This window comes from Lissotriton vulgaris, chromosome 4_1, assembly GCF_964263255.1.
Source record: "Lissotriton vulgaris chromosome 4_1, aLisVul1.2, whole genome shotgun sequence".
In the NCBI taxonomy this organism is placed as follows: domain Eukaryota; kingdom Metazoa; phylum Chordata; class Amphibia; order Caudata; family Salamandridae; genus Lissotriton; species Lissotriton vulgaris.
Window position 1 is genome coordinate 537295562 of NC_141691.1, and position 20376 is coordinate 537315937.

General features: G+C 33.4%; 12 non-coding genes across 12 annotated transcripts; 8 read left to right on the plus strand and 4 right to left on the minus strand.

The window, feature by feature from the left end:
• Positions 1-1074: 1074 nt before the first annotated feature.
• Positions 1075-1146, plus strand: TRNAQ-UUG (transfer RNA glutamine (anticodon UUG)). The gene has a single exon. It is a non-coding gene; the product is annotated as a tRNA-Gln (tRNA).
• A 2443-nt stretch (positions 1147-3589) lies between these two features.
• On the plus strand, positions 3590-3661 carry TRNAQ-UUG (transfer RNA glutamine (anticodon UUG)). The gene has a single exon. It is a non-coding gene; the product is annotated as a tRNA-Gln (tRNA).
• A 2444-nt stretch (positions 3662-6105) lies between these two features.
• Positions 6106-6177, plus strand: TRNAQ-UUG (transfer RNA glutamine (anticodon UUG)). The gene has a single exon. It is a non-coding gene; the product is annotated as a tRNA-Gln (tRNA).
• Positions 6178-7002: 825 nt separating this feature from the next.
• TRNAQ-CUG (transfer RNA glutamine (anticodon CUG)) lies at positions 7003-7074 on the minus strand. The gene has a single exon. It is a non-coding gene; the product is annotated as a tRNA-Gln (tRNA).
• Positions 7075-8621: 1547 nt separating this feature from the next.
• On the plus strand, positions 8622-8693 carry TRNAQ-UUG (transfer RNA glutamine (anticodon UUG)). Its single transcript has one exon. It is a non-coding gene; the product is annotated as a tRNA-Gln (tRNA).
• A 2444-nt stretch (positions 8694-11137) lies between these two features.
• Positions 11138-11209, plus strand: TRNAQ-UUG (transfer RNA glutamine (anticodon UUG)). Its single transcript has one exon. It is a non-coding gene; the product is annotated as a tRNA-Gln (tRNA).
• Positions 11210-12034: 825 nt separating this feature from the next.
• TRNAQ-CUG (transfer RNA glutamine (anticodon CUG)) lies at positions 12035-12106 on the minus strand. Its single transcript has one exon. It is a non-coding gene; the product is annotated as a tRNA-Gln (tRNA).
• Positions 12107-13654: 1548 nt separating this feature from the next.
• Positions 13655-13726, plus strand: TRNAQ-UUG (transfer RNA glutamine (anticodon UUG)). Its single transcript has one exon. It is a non-coding gene; the product is annotated as a tRNA-Gln (tRNA).
• An 825-nt stretch (positions 13727-14551) lies between these two features.
• Positions 14552-14623, minus strand: TRNAQ-CUG (transfer RNA glutamine (anticodon CUG)). The gene has a single exon. It is a non-coding gene; the product is annotated as a tRNA-Gln (tRNA).
• A 1547-nt stretch (positions 14624-16170) lies between these two features.
• On the plus strand, positions 16171-16242 carry TRNAQ-UUG (transfer RNA glutamine (anticodon UUG)). The gene has a single exon. It is a non-coding gene; the product is annotated as a tRNA-Gln (tRNA).
• A 2444-nt stretch (positions 16243-18686) lies between these two features.
• On the plus strand, positions 18687-18758 carry TRNAQ-UUG (transfer RNA glutamine (anticodon UUG)). Its single transcript has one exon. It is a non-coding gene; the product is annotated as a tRNA-Gln (tRNA).
• Positions 18759-19583: 825 nt separating this feature from the next.
• TRNAQ-CUG (transfer RNA glutamine (anticodon CUG)) lies at positions 19584-19655 on the minus strand. The gene has a single exon. It is a non-coding gene; the product is annotated as a tRNA-Gln (tRNA).
• Between the last annotated feature and the right edge of the window lie 721 nt (positions 19656-20376).

The window sequence follows — 20376 nt, forward strand, 5'->3', positions numbered from 1 at the left end:
AGTTACAGAAATACGAACTTTATAATACACATAACATCACATTCCTACACAAAATAGTGCGACATTACAAAATCCTATCCTGTTTTTCTCAAATGCATTTCAGAGGGCTGATTCCCAGCATTCCTTTTTGAAGATTTCCACACTATTGATAAGGCGAACATAGCACATTTTGAAAGAGATGTGTTCTTAAATCAAACCTAGAGAACCACAATGACGGTATCATTCAGATAGTACAAATGTTTTTTGTATATTAGTATGGAAATTGTGAAATAAAACATTTCTCATGCTGATTTTCAACAGTCGATCTGCAATCATGAAATATAAGCTTTTGCTTGGAGGCCTCAAAGGTACTGATCTAATTTTCTTTTTTAGAATTATTCACAGATCGTATGATATGCTTTGTACAAATCAACTATGTTGTTAGATCAAAATTGATTAAAAAGTGACTATCTCAATTTCAGGACATATAGAAGAGGAAGGAGAAGAAGCTCATGTTTCAAATGCGGAGAGGCAACAACTGTTCATTATTTTCACCTCTATTAATTATATGTATTTTTATAATGTATATATTTATATTTTCCGATAAATATACATAGACATATAGCGATATATAGGGAGATACAGACATATAAGTTGATACGTACAAGTTTATAAGTAAATGAGATGTTTTTCCAATTAATACTTCTAAGAACTGAATGGAAAAAAAATCGTAAAGTTTAGATAAGTCCCACTGAGCTTTGTACTTAGATCCCTGTTTTCAGAGTCCAGATTGACAAGCATAACACCATCAACCCACCTGTACCAGGTTGAGCTTTCCATTTTGGCAGAAGAGATTGCATTCACGGGGGAATCTTATCTTTTATTGCAAAATCTTATCTCACATAAAAAGTACTGTTCAACAGAGTCATAGCGTTACTTGAGTCCTTTGTGCAACATCCTTCCCTAACATAGTTCAATAGGCAAAAGTTGAACAGAATAGAAAAGTTATATAATTCTGTTTGTCTTTGACTGTAGAAAATAAAAAATGTGAAATGTCCACATTGCTGCAGCAATTTGCTCCCCTGTCACATGGGAGGTTCCATGGTGTAATGGTTAGCACTTTGGACTTTGAATCCAAGGATCCGAGTTCAAATCTCGGTGGGACCACTTTCATGACTTATGACCAAATCTTTTTCTGTCAAGTGTATTCATAAATATCATAAATCTAACACGGGTAGAGTGAAACATTGATTTATTGATTGTATTTTTAAAGTCTATTTGATGTGAGCAAATGATAGAACTTTTAGAAAACATGGAAATAAAATGGCTCAAAATAATGAGATATTTTGTGAGCTGACTCTGTTTTCTCAACTCATCACAAGAGGCTGATCCAAGATATTACTTGTTTAAATCTTACTGTTATTGATAAGGGAACACGGAACTTTTTTAATTGGAAAGCCTTCATTAAAAGAAAACTTGAGGAATCAAATTGTGTATTTTGGGGACAGAAGAGATGAACTTTTAAATAACAATCTTGAAATTAAGACACACAGATATTTACACTCTGTTTTTCTAAAGTAGATCCATAACCACAAAGTAGAATCTTTCGAAAGACATGTCAAATGTATTAATCTGAATTCCTCTTTCAAAGAAATTCACAATTAAATGCACTGTGTAAGTCAAGAATGTTATCAGATAAGAAATCAGCAAAATGAACTATCTTATTACTGATCATAAAGATGAGAAAGGAAAAGAACCTCTTGCTTAAATTGTGGATGGGAAAGAACAGTTTTTAGTTTTCAGCTTCAGTACTTATGTTTATGAATAATTCATTTCTTTATATTGTATTATCACTATCTAGATGGATATAGCCATGTGTACATAGATACATACTTATACGTTGATAAGTTTCAGTATAAAACTTTGACGTTATGTTTTTCCAAGTCCAAATTCTAAGAAATTAGTGAAATATTAAATCTCATAATTCAAGCAGGTCCCACGAGATTTGAACTCGGATCGCTGGATTCAGAGTCCAGAGTGCTAACCATTACACCATGGAACCCTGCCATACATGAGGGATTTTTCCAGTGAGACAAAAGAGAGCGCATCAGTGCGGGGGCTTTTCTTACATTGATGAAAAGATATCTCAGTTGAATGCTCATAGTGTAAAGAGCTATAATGTGATTTGATTCTTTTCAGCTGCATTCTCCATAACAGTGTTAAATGTGCAAACGTTTATCAGGAAATGCAATTTACAAAATAATGATCATATTTGACTGAAGAATATTAAAACATTCTACATTTCCAAACTACTACATCCATTTCTCTGTCTCTCACATGGGTGGCTCCAAAGAGCAACAGTTGGCACTTTGGACTTTGCATGCAAAGGTTCCAGTCCAATTCTTTGAGGTACTATTTTACTAATCTCGACCTTTTACATTTCTGTCATCTTTTGTTATTGATAGCTCCAATCCAACACCAGTAGGTTGAAAGAGAAAAATGTTGAATCCTTTCAAAATGTCCAACAGCTTGAACAAGTTACAGAAATACGAACTTTATAATACACATAACATCACATTCCTACACAAAATAGTGCGACATTACAAAATCCTATCCTGTTTTTCTCAAATGCATTTCAGAGGGCTGATTCCCAGCATTCCTTTTTGAAGATTTCCACACTATTGACAAGGCGAACATAGCACATTTTGAAAGAGATGTGTTCTTAAATCAAACCTAGAGAACCACAATGACGGTATCATTCAGATAGTACAAATGTTTTTTGTATATTAGTATGGAAATTGTGAAATAAAACATTTCTCATGCTGATTTTCAACAGTCGATCTGCAATCATGAAATATAAGCTTTTGCTTGGAGGCCTCAAAGGTACTGATCTAATTTTCTTTTTTAGAATTATTCACAGATCGTATGATATGCTTTGTACAAATCAACTATGTTGTTAGATCAAAATTGATTAAAAAGTGACTATCTCAATTTCAGGACATATAGAAGAGGAAGGAGAAGAAGCTCATGTTTCAAATGCGGAGAGGCAACAACTGTTCATTATTTTCACCTCTATTAATTATATGTATTTTTATAATGTATATATTTATATTTTCCGATAAATATACATAGACATATAGCGATATATAGGGAGATACAGACATATAAGTTGATACGTACAAGTTTATAAGTAAATGAGATGTTTTTCCAATTAATACTTCTAAGAACTGAATGGAAAAAAAATCGTAAAGTTTAGATAAGTCCCACTGAGCTTTGTACTTAGATCCCTGTTTTCAGAGTCCAGATTGACAAGCATAACACCATCAACCCACCTGTACCAGGTTGAGCTTTCCATTTTGGCAGAAGAGATTGCATTCACGGGGGAATCTTATCTTTTATTGCAAAATCTTATCTCACATAAAAAGTACTGTTCAACAGAGTCATAGCGTTACTTGAGTCCTTTGTGCAACATCCTTCCCTAACATAGTTCAATAGGCAAAAGTTGAACAGAATAGAAAAGTTATATAATTCTGTTTGTCTTTGACTGTAGAAAATAAAAAATGTGAAATGTCCACATTGCTGCAGCAATTTGCTCCCCTGTCACATGGGAGGTTCCATGGTGTAATGGTTAGCACTTTGGACTTTGAATCCAAGGATCCGAGTTCAAATCTCGGTGGGACCACTTTCATGACTTATGACCAAATCTTTTTCTGTCAAGTGTATTCATAAATATCATAAATCTAACACGGGTAGAGTGAAACATTGATTTATTGATTGTATTTTTAAAGTCTATTTGATGTGAGCAAATGATAGAACTTTTAGAAAACATGGAAATAAAATGGCTCAAAATAATGAGATATTTTGTGAGCTGACTCTGTTTTCTCAACTCATCACAAGAGGCTGATCCAAGATATTACTTGTTTAAATCTTACTGTTATTGATAAGGGGAACACGGAACTTTTTTAATTGGAAAGCCTTCATTAAAAGAAAACTTGAGGAATCAAATTTTGTATTTTGGGGACAGAAGAGATGAACTTTTAAATAACAATCTTGAAATTAAGACACACAGATATTTACACTCTGTTTTTCTAAAGTAGATCCATAACCACAAAGTAGAATCTTTCGAAAGACATGTCAAATGTATTAATCTGAATTCCTCTTTCAAAGAAATTCACAATTAAATGCACTGTGTAAGTCAAGAATGTTGTCAGATAAGAAATCAGCAAAATGAACTATCTTATTACTGATCATAAAGATGAGAAAGGAAAAGAACCTCTTGCTTAAATTGTGGATGGGAAAGAACAGTTTTTAGTTTTCAGCTTCAGTACTTATGTTTATGAATAATTCATTTCTTTATATTGTATTATCACTATCTAGATGGATATAGCCATGTGTACATAGATACATAATTATACGTTGATAAGTTTCAGTATAAAACTTTGACGTTATGTTTTTCCAAGTCCAAATTCTAAGAAATTAGTGAAATATTAAATCTCATAATTCAAGCAGGTCCCACGAGATTTGAACTCGGATCGCTGGATTCAGAGTCCAGAGTGCTAACTATTACACCATGGAACCCTGCCATACATGAGGGATTTTTCCATTGAGACAAAAGAGAGCGCATCAGTGCGGGGGCTTTTCTTACATTGATGAAAAGATATCTCAGTTGAATGCTCATAGTGTAAAGAGCTATAATGTGATTTGATTCTTTTCAGCTGCATTCTCCATAACAGTGTTAAATGTGCAAACGTTTATCAGGAAATGCAATTTACAAAATAATGATCATATTTGACTGAAGAATATTAAAACATTCTACATTTCCAAACTACTACATCCATTTCTCTGTCTCTCACATGGGTGGCTCCAAAGAGCAACAGTTGGCACTTTGGACTTTGCATGCAAAGGTACCAGTCCAATTCTTTGAGGTACTATTTTACTAATCTCGACCTTTTACATTTCTGTCATCTTTTGTTATTGATAGCTCCAATCCAACACCAGTAGGTTGAAAGAGAAAAATGTTGAATCCTTTCAAAATGTCCAACAGCTTGAACAAGTTACAGAAATACGAACTTTATAATACACATAACATCACATTCCTACACAAAATAGTGCGACATTACAAAATCCTATCCTGTTTTTCTCAAATGCATTTCAGAGGGCTGATTCCCAGCATTCCTTTTTGAAGATTTCCACACTATTGATAAGGCGAACATAGCACATTTTGAAAGAGATGTGTTCTTAAATCAAACCTAGAGAACCACAATGACGGTATCATTCAGATAGTACAAATGTTTTTTGTATATTAGTATGGAAATTGTGAAATAAAACATTTCTCATGCTGATTTTCAACAGTCGATCTGCAATCATGAAATATAAGCTTTTGCTTGGAGGCCTCAAAGGTACTGATCTAATTTTCTTTTTTAGAATTATTCACAGATCGTATGATATGCTTTGTACAAATCAACTATGTTGTTAGATCAAAATTGATTAAAAAGTGACTATCTCAATTTCAGGACATATAGAAGAGGAAGGAGAAGAAGCTCATGTTTCAAATGCGGAGAGGCAACAACTGTTCATTATTTTCACCTCTATTAATTATATGTATTTTTATAATGTATATATTTATATTTTCCGATAAATATACATAGACATATAGCGATATATAGGGAGATACAGACATATAAGTTGATACGTACAAGTTTATAAGTAAATGAGATGTTTTTCCAATTAATACTTCTAAGAACTGAATGGAAAAAAAATCGTAAAGTTTAGATAAGTCCCACTGAGCTTTGTACTTAGATCCCTGTTTTCAGAGTACAGATTGACAAGCATAACACCATCAACCCACCTGTACCAGGTTGAGCTTTCCATTTTGGCAGAAGAGATTGCATTCACGGGGGAATCTTATCTTTTATTGCAAAATCTTATCTCACATAAAAAGTACTGTTCAACAGAGTCATAGCCTTACTTGAGTCCTTTGTGCAACATCCTTCCCTAACATAGTTCAATAGGCAAAAGTTGAACAGAATAGAAAAGTTATATAATTCTGTTTGTCTTTGACTGTAGAAAATAAAAAATGTGAAATGTCCACATTGCTGCAGCAATTTCCTCCCCTGTCACATGGGAGGTTCCATGGTGAAATGGTTAGCACTTTGGACTTTGAATCCAAGGATCCGAGTTCAAATCTCGGTGGGACCACTTTCATGACTTATGACCAAATCTTTTTCTGTCAAGTGTATTCATAAATATCATAAATCTAACACGGGTAGAGTGAAACATTGATTTATTGATTGTATTTTTAAAGTCTATTTGATGTGAGCAAATGATAGAACTTTTAGAAAACATGGAAATAAAATGGCTCAAAATAATGAGATATTTTGTGAGCTGACTCTGTTTTCTCAACTCATCACAAGAGGCTGATCCAAGATATTACTTGTTTAAATCTTACTGTTATTGATAAGGGGAACACAGAACTTTTTTAATTGGAAAGCCTTCATTAAAAGAAAACTTGAGGAATCAAATTGTGTATTTTGGGGACAGAAGAGATGAACTTTTAAATAACAATCTTGAAATTAAGACACACAGATATTTACACTCTGTTTTTCTAAAGTAGATCCATAACCACAAAGTAGAATCTTTCGAAAGACATGTCAAATGTATTAATCTGAATTCCTCTTTCAAAGAAATTCACAATTAAATGCACTGTGTAAGTCAAGAATGTTGTCAGATAAGAAATCAGCAAAATGAACTATCTTATTACTGATCATAAAGATGAGAAAGGAAAAGAACCTCTTGCTTAAATTGTGGATGGGAAAGAACAGTTTTTAGTTTTCAGCTTCAGTACTTATGTTTATGAATAATTCATTTCTTTATATTGTATTATCACTATCTAGATGGATATAGCCATGTGTACATAGATACATAATTATACGTTGATAAGTTTCAGTATAAAACTTTGACGTTATGTTTTTCCAAGTCCAAATTCTAAGAAATTAGTGAAATATTATATCTCATAATTCAAGCAGGTCCCACCGAGATTTGAACTCGGATCGCTGGATTCAGAGTCCAGAGTGCTAACCATTACACCATGGAACCCTGCCATACATGAGGGATTTTTCCATTGAGACAAAAGAGAGCGCATCAGTGCGGGGGCTTTTCTTACATTGATGAAAAGATATCTCAGTTGAATGCTCATAGTGTAAAGAGCTATAATGTGATTTGATTCTTTTCAGCTGCATTCTCCATAACAGTGTTAAATGTGCAAACGTTTATCAGGAAATGCAATTTACAAAATAATGATCATATTTGACTGAAGAATATTAAAACATTCTACATTTCCAAACTACTACATCCATTTCTCTGTCTCTCACATGGGTGGCTCCAAAGAGCAACGCTTGGCACTTTGGACTTTGCATGCAAAGGTACCAGTCCAATTCTTTGAGGTACTATTTTACTAATCTCGACCTTTTACATTTCTGTCATCTTTTGTTATTGATAGCTCCAATCCAACACCAGTAGGTTGAAAGAGACAAATGTTGACTCCTTTCAAAATGTCCAACAGCTTGAACAAGTTACAGAAATACGAACTTTATAATACACATAACATCACATTCCTACACAAAATAGTGCGACATTACAAAATCCTATCCTGTTTTTCTCAAATGCATTTCAGAGGGCTGATTCCCAGCATTCCTTTTTGAAGATTTCCACACTATTGATAAGGCGAACATAGCACATTTTGAAAGAGATGTGTTCTTAAATCAAACCTAGAGAACCACAATGACGGTATCATTCAGATAGTACAAATGTTTTTTGTATATTAGTATGGAAATTGTGAAATAAAACATTTCTCATGCTGATTTTCAACAGTCGATCTGCAATCATGAAATATAAGCTTTTGCTTGGAGGCCTCAAAGGTACTGATCTAATTTTCTTTTTTAGAATTATTCACAGATCGTATGATATGCTTTGTACAAATCAACTATGTTGTTAGATCAAAATTGATTAAAAAGTGACTATCTCAATTTCAGGACATATAGAAGAGGAAGGAGAAGAAGCTCATGTTTCAAATGCGGAGAGGCAACAACTGTTCATTATTTTCACCTCTATAATTATATGTATTTTTATAATGTATATATTTATATTTTCCGATAAATATACATAGACATATAGCGATATATAGGGAGATACATACATATAAGTTGATACGTACAAGTTTATAAGTAAATGAGATGTTTTTCCAATTAATACTTCTAAGAACTGAATGGAAAAAAAATCGTAAAGTTTAGATAAGTCCCACTGAGCTTTGTACTTAGATCCCTGTTTTCAGAGTCCAGATTGACAAGCATAACACCATCAACCCACCTGTACCAGGTTGAGCTTTCCATTTTGGCAGAAGAGATTGCATTCACGGGGGAATCTTATCTTTTATTGCAAAATCTTATCTCACATAAAAAGTACTGTTCAACAGAGTCATAGCGTTACTTGAGTCCTTTGTGCAACATCCTTCCCTAACATAGTTCAATAGGCAAAAGTTGAACAGAATAGAAAAGTTATATAATTCTGTTTGTCTTTGACTGTAGAAAATAAAAAATGTGAAATGTCCACATTGCTGCAGCAATTTCCTCCCCTGTCACATGGGAGGTTCCATGGTGAAATGGTTAGCACTTTGGACTTTGAATCCAAGGATCCGAGTTCAAATCTCGGTGGGACCACTTTCATGACTTATGACCAAATCTTTTTCTGTCAAGTGTATTCATAAATATCATAAATCTAACACGGGTAGAGTGAAACATTGATTTATTGATTGTATTTTTAAAGTCTATTTGATGTGAGCAAATGATAGAACTTTTAGAAAACATGGAAATAAAATGGCTCAAAATAATGAGATATTTTGTGAGCTGACTCTGTTTTCTCAACTCATCACAAGAGGCTGATCCAAGATATTACTTGTTTAAATCTTACTGTTATTGATAAGGGGAACACGGAACTTTTTTAATTGGAAAGCCTTCATTAAAAGAAAACTTGGGGAATCAAATTGTGTATTTTGGGGACAGAAGAGATGAACTTTTAAATAACAATCTTGAAATTAAGACACACAGATATTTACACTCTGTTTTTCTAAAGTAGATCCATAACCACAAAGTAGAATCTTTCGAAAGACATGTCAAATGTATTAATCTGAATTCCTCTTTCAAAGAAATTCACAATTAAATGCACTGTGTAAGTCAAGAATGTTGTCAGATAAGAAATCAGCAAAATTAACTATCTTATTACTGATCATAAAGATGAGAAAGGAAAATAACCTCTTGCTTAAATTGTGGATGGGAAAGAACAGTTTTTAGTTTTCAGCTTCAGTACTTATGTTTATGAATAATTCATTTCTTTATATTGTATTATCACTATCTAGATGGATATAGCCATGTGTACATAGATACATACTTATACGTTGATAAGTTTCAGTATAAAACTTTGACGTTATGTTTTTCCAAGTCCAAATTCTAAGAAATTAGTGAAATATTAAATCTCATAATTCAAGCAGGTCCCACGAGATTTGAACTCGGATCGCTGGATTCAGAGTCCAGAGTGCTAACTATTACACCATGGAACCCTGCCATACATGAGGGATTTTTCCATTGAGACAAAAGAGAGCGCATCAGTGCGGGGGCTTTTCTTACATTGATGAAAAGATATCTCAGTTGAATGCTCATAGTGTAAAGAGCTATAATGTGATTTGATTCTTTTCAGCTGCATTCTCCATAACAGTGTTAAATGTGCAAACGTTTATCAGGAAATGCAATTTACAAAATAATGATCATATTTGACTGAAGAATATTAAAACATTCTACATTTCCAAACTACTACATCCATTTCTCTGTCTCTCACATGGGTGGCTCCAAAGAGCAACAGTTGGCACTTTGGACTTTGCATGCAAAGGTACCAGTCCAATTCTTTGAGGTACTATTTTACTAATCTCGACCTTTTACATTTCTGTCATCTTTTGTTATTGATAGCTCCAATCCAACACCAGTAGGTTGAAAGAGAAAAATGTTGAATCCTTTCAAAATGTCCAACAGCTTGAACAAGTTACAGAAAGACGAACTTTATAATACACATAACATCACATTCCTACACAAAATAGTGCGACATTACAAAATCCTATCCTGTTTTTCTCAAATGCATTTCAGAGGGCTGATTCCCAGCATTCCTTTTTGAAGATTTCCACACTATTGATAAGGCGAACATAGCACATTTTGAAAGAGATGTGTTCTTAAATCAAACCTAGAGAACCACAATGACGGTATCATTCAGATAGTACAAATGTTTTTTGTATATTAGTATGGAAATTGTGAAATAAAACATTTCTCATGCTGATTTTCAACAGTCGATCTGCAATCATGAAATATAAGCTTTTGCTTGGAGGCCTCAAAGGTACTGATCTAATTTTCTTTTTTAGAATTATTCACAGATCGTATGATATGCTTTGTACAAATCAACTATGTTGTTAGATCAAAATTGATTAAAAAGTGACTATCTCAATTTCAGGACATATAGAAGAGGAAGGAGAAGAAGCTCATGTTTCAAATGCGGAGAGGCAACAACTGTTCATTATTTTCACCTCTATTAATTATATGTATTTTTATAATGTATATATTTATATTTTCCGATAAATATACATAGACATATAGCGATATATAGGGAGATACAGACATATAAGTTGATACGTACAAGTTTATAAGTAAATGAGATGTTTTTCCAATTAATACTTCTAAGAACTGAATGGAAAAAAAATCGTAAAGTTTAGATAAGTCCCACTGAGCTTTGTACTTAGATCCCTGTTTTCAGAGTCCAGATTGACAAGCATAACACCATCAACCCACCTGTACCAGGTTGAGCTTTCCATTTTGGCAGAAGAGATTGCATTCACGGGGGAATCTTATCTTTTATTGCAAAATCTTATCTCACATAAAAAGTACTGTTCAACAGAGTCATAGCGTTACTTGAGTCCTTTGTGCAACATCCTTCCCTAACATAGTTCAATAGGCAAAAGTTGAACAGAATAGAAAAGTTATATAATTCTGTTTGTCTTTGACTGTAGAAAATAAAAAATGTGAAATGTCCACATTGCTGCAGCAATTTGCTCCCCTGTCACATGGGAGGTTCCATGGTGTAATGGTTAGCACTTTGGACTTTGAATCCAAGGATCCGAGTTCAAATCTCGGTGGGACCACTTTCATGACTTATGACCAAATCTTTTTCTGTCAAGTGTATTCATAAATATCATAAATCTAACACGGGTAGAGTGAAACATTGATTTATTGATTGTATTTTTAAAGTCTATTTGATGTGAGCAAATGATAGAACTTTTAGAAAACATGGAAATAAAATGGCTCAAAATAATGAGATATTTTGTGAGCTGACTCTGTTTTCTCAACTCATCACAAGAGGCTGATCCAAGATATTACTTGTTTAAATCTTACTGTTATTGATAAGGGGAACACGGAACTTTTTTAATTGGAAAGCCTTCATTAAAAGAAAACTTGAGGAATCAAATTGTGTATTTTGGGGACAGAAGAGATGAACTTTTAAATAACAATCTTGAAATTAAGACACACAGATATTTACACTCTGTTTTTCTAAAGTAGATCCATAACCACAAAGTAGAATCTTTCGAAAGACATGTCAAATGTATTAATCTGAATTCCTCTTTCAAAGAAATTCACAATTAAATGCACTGTGTAAGTCAAGAATGTTGTCAGATAAGAAATCAGCAAAATGAACTATCTTATTACTGATCATAAAGATGAGAAAGGAAAAGAACCTCTTGCTTAAATTGTGGATGGGAAAGAACAGTTTTTAGTTTTCAGCTTCAGTACTTATGTTTATGAATAATTCATTTCTTTATATTGTATTATCACTATCTAGATGGATATAGCCATGTGTACATAGATACATAATTATACGTTGATAAGTTTCAGTATAAAACTTTGACGTTATGTTTTTCCAAGTCCAAATTCTAAGAAATTAGTGAAATATTATATCTCATAATTCAAGCAGGTCCCACCGAGATTTGAACTCGGATCGCTGGATTCAGAGTCCAGAGTGCTAACCATTACACCATGGAACCCTGCCATACATGAGGGATTTTTCCATTGAGACAAAAGAGAGCGCATCAGTGCGGGGGCTTTTCTTACATTGATGAAAAGATATCTCAGTTGAATGCTCATAGTGTAAAGAGCTATAATGTGATTTGATTCTTTTCAGCTGCATTCTCCATAACAGTGTTAAATGTGCAAACGTTTATCAGGAAATGCAATTTACAAAATAATGATCATATTTGACTGAAGAATATTAAAACATTCTACATTTCCAAACTACTACATCCATTTCTCTGTCTCTCACATGGGTGGCTCCAAAGAGCAACGCTTGGCACTTTGGACTTTGCATGCAAAGGTACCAGTCCAATTCTTTGAGGTACTATTTTACTAATCTCGACCTTTTACATTTCTGTCATCTTTTGTTATTGATAGCTCCAATCCAACACCAGTAGGTTGAAAGAGACAAATGTTGACTCCCTTCAAAATGTCCAACAGCTTGAACAAGTTACAGAAATACGAACTTTATAATACACATAACATCACATTCCTACACAAAATAGTGCGACATTACAAAATCCTATCCTGTTTTTCTCAAATGCATTTCAGAGGGCTGATTCCCAGCATTCCTTTTTGAAGATTTCCACACTATTGATAAGGCGAACATAGCACATTTTGAAAGAGATGTGTTCTTAAATCAAACCTAGAGAACCACAATGACGGTATCATTCAGATAGTACAAATGTTTTTTGTATATTAGTATGGAAATTGTGAAATAAAACATTTCTCATGCTGATTTTCAACAGTCGATCTGCAATCATGAAATATAAGCTTTTGCTTGGAGGCCTCAAAGGAACTGATCTAATTTTCTTTTTTAGAATTATTCACAGATCGTATGATATGCTTTGTACAAATCAACTATGTTGTTAGATCAAAATTGATTAAAAAGTGACTATCTCAATTTCAGGACATATAGAAGAGGAAGGAGAAGAAGCTCATGTTTCAAATGCGGAGAGGCAACAACTGTTCATTATTTTCACCTCTATTAATTATATGTATTTTTATAATGTATATATTTATATTTTCCGATAAATATACATAGACATATAGCGATATATAGGGAGATACATACATATAAGTTGATACGTACAAGTTTATAAGTAAATGAGATGTTTTTCCAATTAATACTTCTAAGAACTGAATGGAAAAAAAATCGTAAAGTTTAGATAAGTCCCACTGAGCTTTGTACTTAGATCCCTGTTTTCAGAGTCCAGATTGACAAGCATAACACCATCAACCCACCTGTACCAGGTTGAGCTTTCCATTTTGGCAGAAGAGATTGCATTCACGGGGGAATCTTATCTTTTATTGCAAAATCTTATCTCACATAAAAAGTACTGTTCAACAGAGTCATAGCGTTACTTGAGTCCTTTGTGCAACATCCTTCCCTAACATAGTTCAATAGGCAAAAGTTGAACAGAATAGAAAAGTTATATAATTCTGTTTGTCTTTGACTGTAGAAAATAAAAAATGTGAAATGTCCACATTGCTGCAGCAATTTCCTCCCCTGTCACATGGGAGGTTCCATGGTGAAATGGTTAGCACTTTGGACTTTGAATCCAAGGATCCGAGTTCAAATCTCGGTGGGACCACTTTCATGACTTATGACCAAATCTTTTTCTGTCAAGTGTATTCATAAATATCATAAATCTAACACGGGTAGAGTGAAACATTGATTTATTGATTGTATTTTTAAAGTCTATTTGATGTGAGCAAATGATAGAACTTTTAGAAAACATGGAAATAAAATGGCTCAAAATAATGAGATATTTTGTGAGCTGACTCTGTTTTCTCAACTCATCACAAGAGGCTGATCCAAGATATTACTTGTTTAAATCTTACTGTTATTGATAAGGGGAACACAGAACTTTTTTAATTGGAAAGCCTTCATTAAAAGAAAACTTGAGGAATCAAATTGTGTATTTTGGGGACAGAAGAGATGAACTTTTAAATAACAATCTTGAAATTAAGACACACAGATATTTACACTCTGTTTTTCTAAAGTAGATCCATAACCACAAAGTAGAATCTTTCGAAAGACATGTCAAATGTATTAATCTGAATTCCTCTTTCAAAGAAATTCACAATTAAATGCACTGTGTAAGTCAAGAATGTTGTCAGATAAGAAATCAGCAAAATGAACTATCTTATTACTGATCATAAAGATGAGAAAGGAAAAGAACCTCTTGCTTAAATTGTGGATGGGAAAGAACAGTTTTTAGTTTTCAGCTTCAGTACTTATGTTTATGAATAATTCATTTCTTTATATTGTATTATCACTATCTAGATGGATATAGCCATGTGTACATAGATACATAATTATACGTTGATAAGTTTCAGTATAAAACTTTGACGTTATGTTTTTCCAAGTCCAAATTCTAAGAAATTAGTGAAATATTATATCTCATAATTCAAGCAGGTCCCACCGAGATTTGAACTCGGATCGCTGGATTCAGAGTCCAGAGTGCTAACCATTACACCATGGAACCCTGCCATACATGAGGGATTTTTCCATTGAGACAAAAGAGAGCGCATCAGTGCGGGGGCTTTTCTTACATTGATGAAAAGATATCTCAGTTGAATGCTCATAGTGTAAAGAGCTATAATGTGATTTGATTCTTTTCAGCTGCATTCTCCATAACAGTGTTAAATGTGCAAACGTTTATCAGGAAATGCAATTTACAAAATAATGATCATATTTGACTGAAGAATATTAAAACATTCTACATTTCCAAACTACTACATCCATTTCTCTGTCTCTCACATGGGTGGCTCCAAAGAGCAACGCTTGGCACTTTGGACTTTGCATGCAAAGGTACCAGTCCAATTCTTTGAGGTACTATTTTACTAATCTCGACCTTTTACATTTCTGTCATCTTTTGTTATTGATAGCTCCAATCCAACACCAGTAGGTTGAAAGAGACAAATGTTGACTCCTTTCAAAATGTCCAACAGCTTGAACAAGTTACAGAAATACGAACTTTATAATACACATAACATCACATTCCTACACAAAATAGTGCGACATTACAAAATCCTATCCTGTTTTTCTCAAATGCATTTCAGAGGGCTGATTCCCAGCATTCCTTTTTGAAGATTTCCACACTATTGATAAGGCGAACATAGCACATTTTGAAAGAGATGTGTTCTTAAATCAAACCTAGAGAACCACAATGACGGTATCATTCAGATAGTACAAATGTTTTTTGTATATTAGTATGGAAATTGTGAAATAAAACATTTCTCATGCTGATTTTCAACAGTCGATCTGCAATCATGAAATATAAGCTTTTGCTTGGAGGCCTCAAAGGTACTGATCTAATTTTCTTTTTTAGAATTATTCACAGATCGTATGATATGCTTTGTACAAATCAACTATGTTGTTAGATCAAAATTGATTAAAAAGTGACTATCTCAATTTCAGGACATATAGAAGAGGAAGGAGAAGAAGCTCATGTTTCAAATGCGGAGAGGCAACAACTGTTCATTATTTTCACCTCTATAATTATATGTATTTTTATAATGTATATATTTATATTTTCCGATAAATATACATAGACATATAGCGATATATAGGGAGATACATACATATAAGTTGATACGTACAAGTTTATAAGTAAATGAGATGTTTTTCCAATTAATACTTCTAAGAACTGAATGGAAAAAAAATCGTAAAGTTTAGATAAGTCCCACTGAGCTTTGTACTTAGATCCCTGTTTTCAGAGTCCAGATTGACAAGCATAACACCATCAACCCACCTGTACCAGGTTGAGCTTTCCATTTTGGCAGAAGAGATTGCATTCACGGGGGAATCTTATCTTTTATTGCAAAATCTTATCTCACATAAAAAGTACTGTTCAACAGAGTCATAGCGTTACTTGAGTCCTTTGTGCAACATCCTTCCCTAACATAGTTCAATAGGCAAAAGTTGAACAGAATAGAAAAGTTATATAATTCTGTTTGTCTTTGACTGTAGAAAATAAAAAATGTGAAATGTCCACATTGCTGCAGCAATTTCCTCCCCTGTCACATGGGAGGTTCCATGGTGAAATGGTTAGCACTTTGGACTTTGAATCCAAGGATCCGAGTTCAAATCTCGGTGGGACCACTTTCATGACTTATGACCAAATCTTTTTCTGTCAAGTGTATTCATAAATATCATAAATCTAACACGGGTAGAGTGAAACATTGATTTATTGATTGTATTTTTAAAGTCTATTTGATGTGAGCAAATGATAGAACTTTTAGAAAACATGGAAATAAAATGGCTCAAAATAATGAGATATTTTGTGAGCTGACTCTGTTTTCTCAACTCATCACAAGAGGCTGATCCAAGATATTACTTGTTTAAATCTTACTGTTATTGATAAGGGGAACACGGAACTTTTTTAATTGGAAAGCCTTCATTAAAAGAAAACTTGGGGAATCAAATTGTGTATTTTGGGGACAGAAGAGATGAACTTTTAAATAACAATCTTGAAATTAAGACACACAGATATTTACACTCTGTTTTTCTAAAGTAGATCCATAACCACAAAGTAGAATCTTTCGAAAGACATGTCAAATGTATTAATCTGAATTCCTCTTTCAAAGAAATTCACAATTAAATGCACTGTGTAAGTCAAGAATGTTGTCAGATAAGAAATCAGCAAAATTAACTATCTTATTACTGATCATAAAGATGAGAAAGGAAAATAACCTCTTGCTTAAATTGTGGATGGGAAAGAACAGTTTTTAGTTTTCAGCTTCAGTACTTATGTTTATGAATAATTCATTTCTTTATATTGTATTATCACTATCTAGATGGATATAGCCATGTGTACATAGATACATACTTATACGTTGATAAGTTTCAGTATAAAACTTTGACGTTATGTTTTTCCAAGTCCAAATTCTAAGAAATTAGTGAAATATTAAATCTCATAATTCAAGCAGGTCCCACGAGATTTGAACTCGGATCGCTGGATTCAGAGTCCAGAGTGCTAACTATTACACCATGGAACCCTGCCATACATGAGGGATTTTTCCATTGAGACAAAAGAGAGCGCATCAGTGCGGGGGCTTTTCTTACATTGATGAAAAGATATCTCAGTTGAATGCTCATAGTGTAAAGAGCTATAATGTGATTTGATTCTTTTCAGCTGCATTCTCCATAACAGTGTTAAATGTGCAAACGTTTATCAGGAAATGCAATTTACAAAATAATGATCATATTTGACTGAAGAATATTAAAACATTCTACATTTCCAAACTACTACATCCATTTCTCTGTCTCTCACATGGGTGGCTCCAAAGAGCAACAGTTGGCACTTTGGACTTTGCATGCAAAGGTACCAGTCCAATTCTTTGAGGTACTATTTTACTAATCTCGACCTTTTACATTTCTGTCATCTTTTGTTATTGATAGCTCCAATCCAACACCAGTAGGTTGAAAGAGAAAAATGTTGAATCCTTTCAAAATGTCCAACAGCTTGAACAAGTTACAGAAAGACGAACTTTATAATACACATAACATCACATTCCTACACAAAATAGTGCGACATTACAAAATCCTATCCTGTTTTTCTCAAATGCATTTCAGAGGGCTGATTCCCAGCATTCCTTTTTGAAGATTTCCACACTATTGATAAGGCGAACATAGCACATTTTGAAAGAGATGTGTTCTTAAATCAAACCTAGAGAACCACAATGACGGTATCATTCAGATAGTACAAATGTTTTTTGTATATTAGTATGGAAATTGTGAAATAAAACATTTCTCATGCTGATTTTCAACAGTCGATCTGCAATCATGAAATATAAGCTTTTGCTTGGAGGCCTCAAAGGTACTGATCTAATTTTCTTTTTTAGAATTATTCACAGATCGTATGATATGCTTTGTACAAATCAACTATGTTGTTAGATCAAAATTGATTAAAAAGTGACTATCTCAATTTCAGGACATATAGAAGAGGAAGGAGAAGAAGCTCATGTTTCAAATGCGGAGAGGCAACAACTGTTCATTATTTTCACCTCTATTAATTATATGTATTTTTATAATGTATATATTTATATTTTCCGATAAATATACATAGACATATAGCGATATATAGGGAGATACAGACATATAAGTTGATACGTACAAGTTTATAAGTAAATGAGATGTTTTTCCAATTAATACTTCTAAGAACTGAATGGAAAAAAAATCGTAAAGTTTAGATAAGTCCCACTGAGCTTTGTACTTAGATCCCTGTTTTCAGAGTCCAGATTGACAAGCATAACACCATCAACCCACCTGTACCAGGTTGAGCTTTCCATTTTGGCAGAAGAGATTGCATTCACGGGGGAATCTTATCTTTTATTGCAAAATCTTATCTCACATAAAAAGTACTGTTCAACAGAGTCATAGCGTTACTTGAGTCCTTTGTGCAACATCCTTCCCTAACATAGTTCAATAGGCAAAAGTTGAACAGAATAGAAAAGTTATATAATTCTGTTTGTCTTTGACTGTAGAAAATAAAAAATGTGAAATGTCCACATTGCTGCAGCAATTTGCTCCCCTGTCACATGGGAGGTTCCATGGTGTAATGGTTAGCACTTTGGACTTTGAATCCAAGGATCCGAGTTCAAATCTCGGTGGGACCACTTTCATGACTTATGACCAAATCTTTTTCTGTCAAGTGTATTCATAAATATCATAAATCTAACACGGGTAGAGTGAAACATTGATTTATTGATTGTATTTTTAAAGTCTATTTGATGTGAGCAAATGATAGAACTTTTAGAAAACATGGAAATAAAATGGCTCAAAATAATGAGATATTTTGTGAGCTGACTCTGTTTTCTCAACTCATCACAAGAGGCTGATCCAAGATATTACTTGTTTAAATCTTACTGTTATTGATAAGGGGAACACGGAACTTTTTTAATTGGAAAGCCTTCATTAAAAGAAAACTTGAGGAATCAAATTGTGTATTTTGGGGACAGAAGAGATGAACTTTTAAATAACAATCTTGAAATTAAGACACACAGATATTTACACTCTGTTTTTCTAAAGTAGATCCATAACCACAAAGTAGAATCTTTCGAAAGACATGTCAAATGTATTAATCTGAATTCCTCTTTCAAAGAAATTCACAATTAAATGCACTGTGTAAGTCAAGAATGTTGTCAGATAAGAAATCAGCAAAATGAACTATCTTATTACTGATCATAAAGATGAGAAAGGAAAAGAACCTCTTGCTTAAATTGTGGATGGGAAAGAACAGTTTTTAGTTTTCAGCTTCAGTACTTATGTTTATGAATAATTCATTTCTTTATATTGTATTATCACTATCTAGATGGATATAGCCATGTGTACATAGATACATAATTATACGTTGATAAGTTTCAGTATAAAACTTTGACGTTATGTTTTTCCAAGTCCAAATTCTAAGAAATTAGTGAAATATTATATCTCATAATTCAAGCAGGTCCCACCGAGATTTGAACTCGGATCGCTGGATTCAGAGTCCAGAGTGCTAACCATTACACCATGGAACCCTGCCATACATGAGGGATTTTTCCATTGAGACAAAAGAGAGCGCATCAGTGCGGGGGCTTTTCTTACATTGATGAAAAGATATCTCAGTTGAATGCTCATAGTGTAAAGAGCTATAATGTGATTTGATTCTTTTCAGCTGCATTCTCCATAACAGTGTTAAATGTGCAAACGTTTATCAGGAAATGCAATTTACAAAATAATGATCATATTTGACTGAAGAATATTAAAACATTCTACATTTCCAAACTACTACATCCATTTCTCTGTCTCTCACATGGGTGGCTCCAAAGAGCAACGCTTGGCACTTTGGACTTTGCATGCAAAGGTACCAGTCCAATTCTTTGAGGTACTATTTTACTAATCTCGACCTTTTACATTTCTGTCATCTTTTGTTATTGATAGCTCCAATCCAACACCAGTAGGTTGAAAGAGACAAATGTTGACTCCCTTCAAAATGTCCAACAGCTTGAACAAGTTACAGAAATACGAACTTTATAATACACATAACATCACATTCCTACACAAAATAGTGCGACATTACAAAATCCTATCCTGTTTTTCTCAAATGCATTTCAGAGGGCTGATTCCCAGCATTCCTTTTTGAAGATTTCCACACTATTGATAAGGCGAACATAGCACATTTTGAAAGAGATGTGTTCTTAAATCAAACCTAGAGAACCACAATGACGGTATCATTCAGATAGTACAAATGTTTTTTGT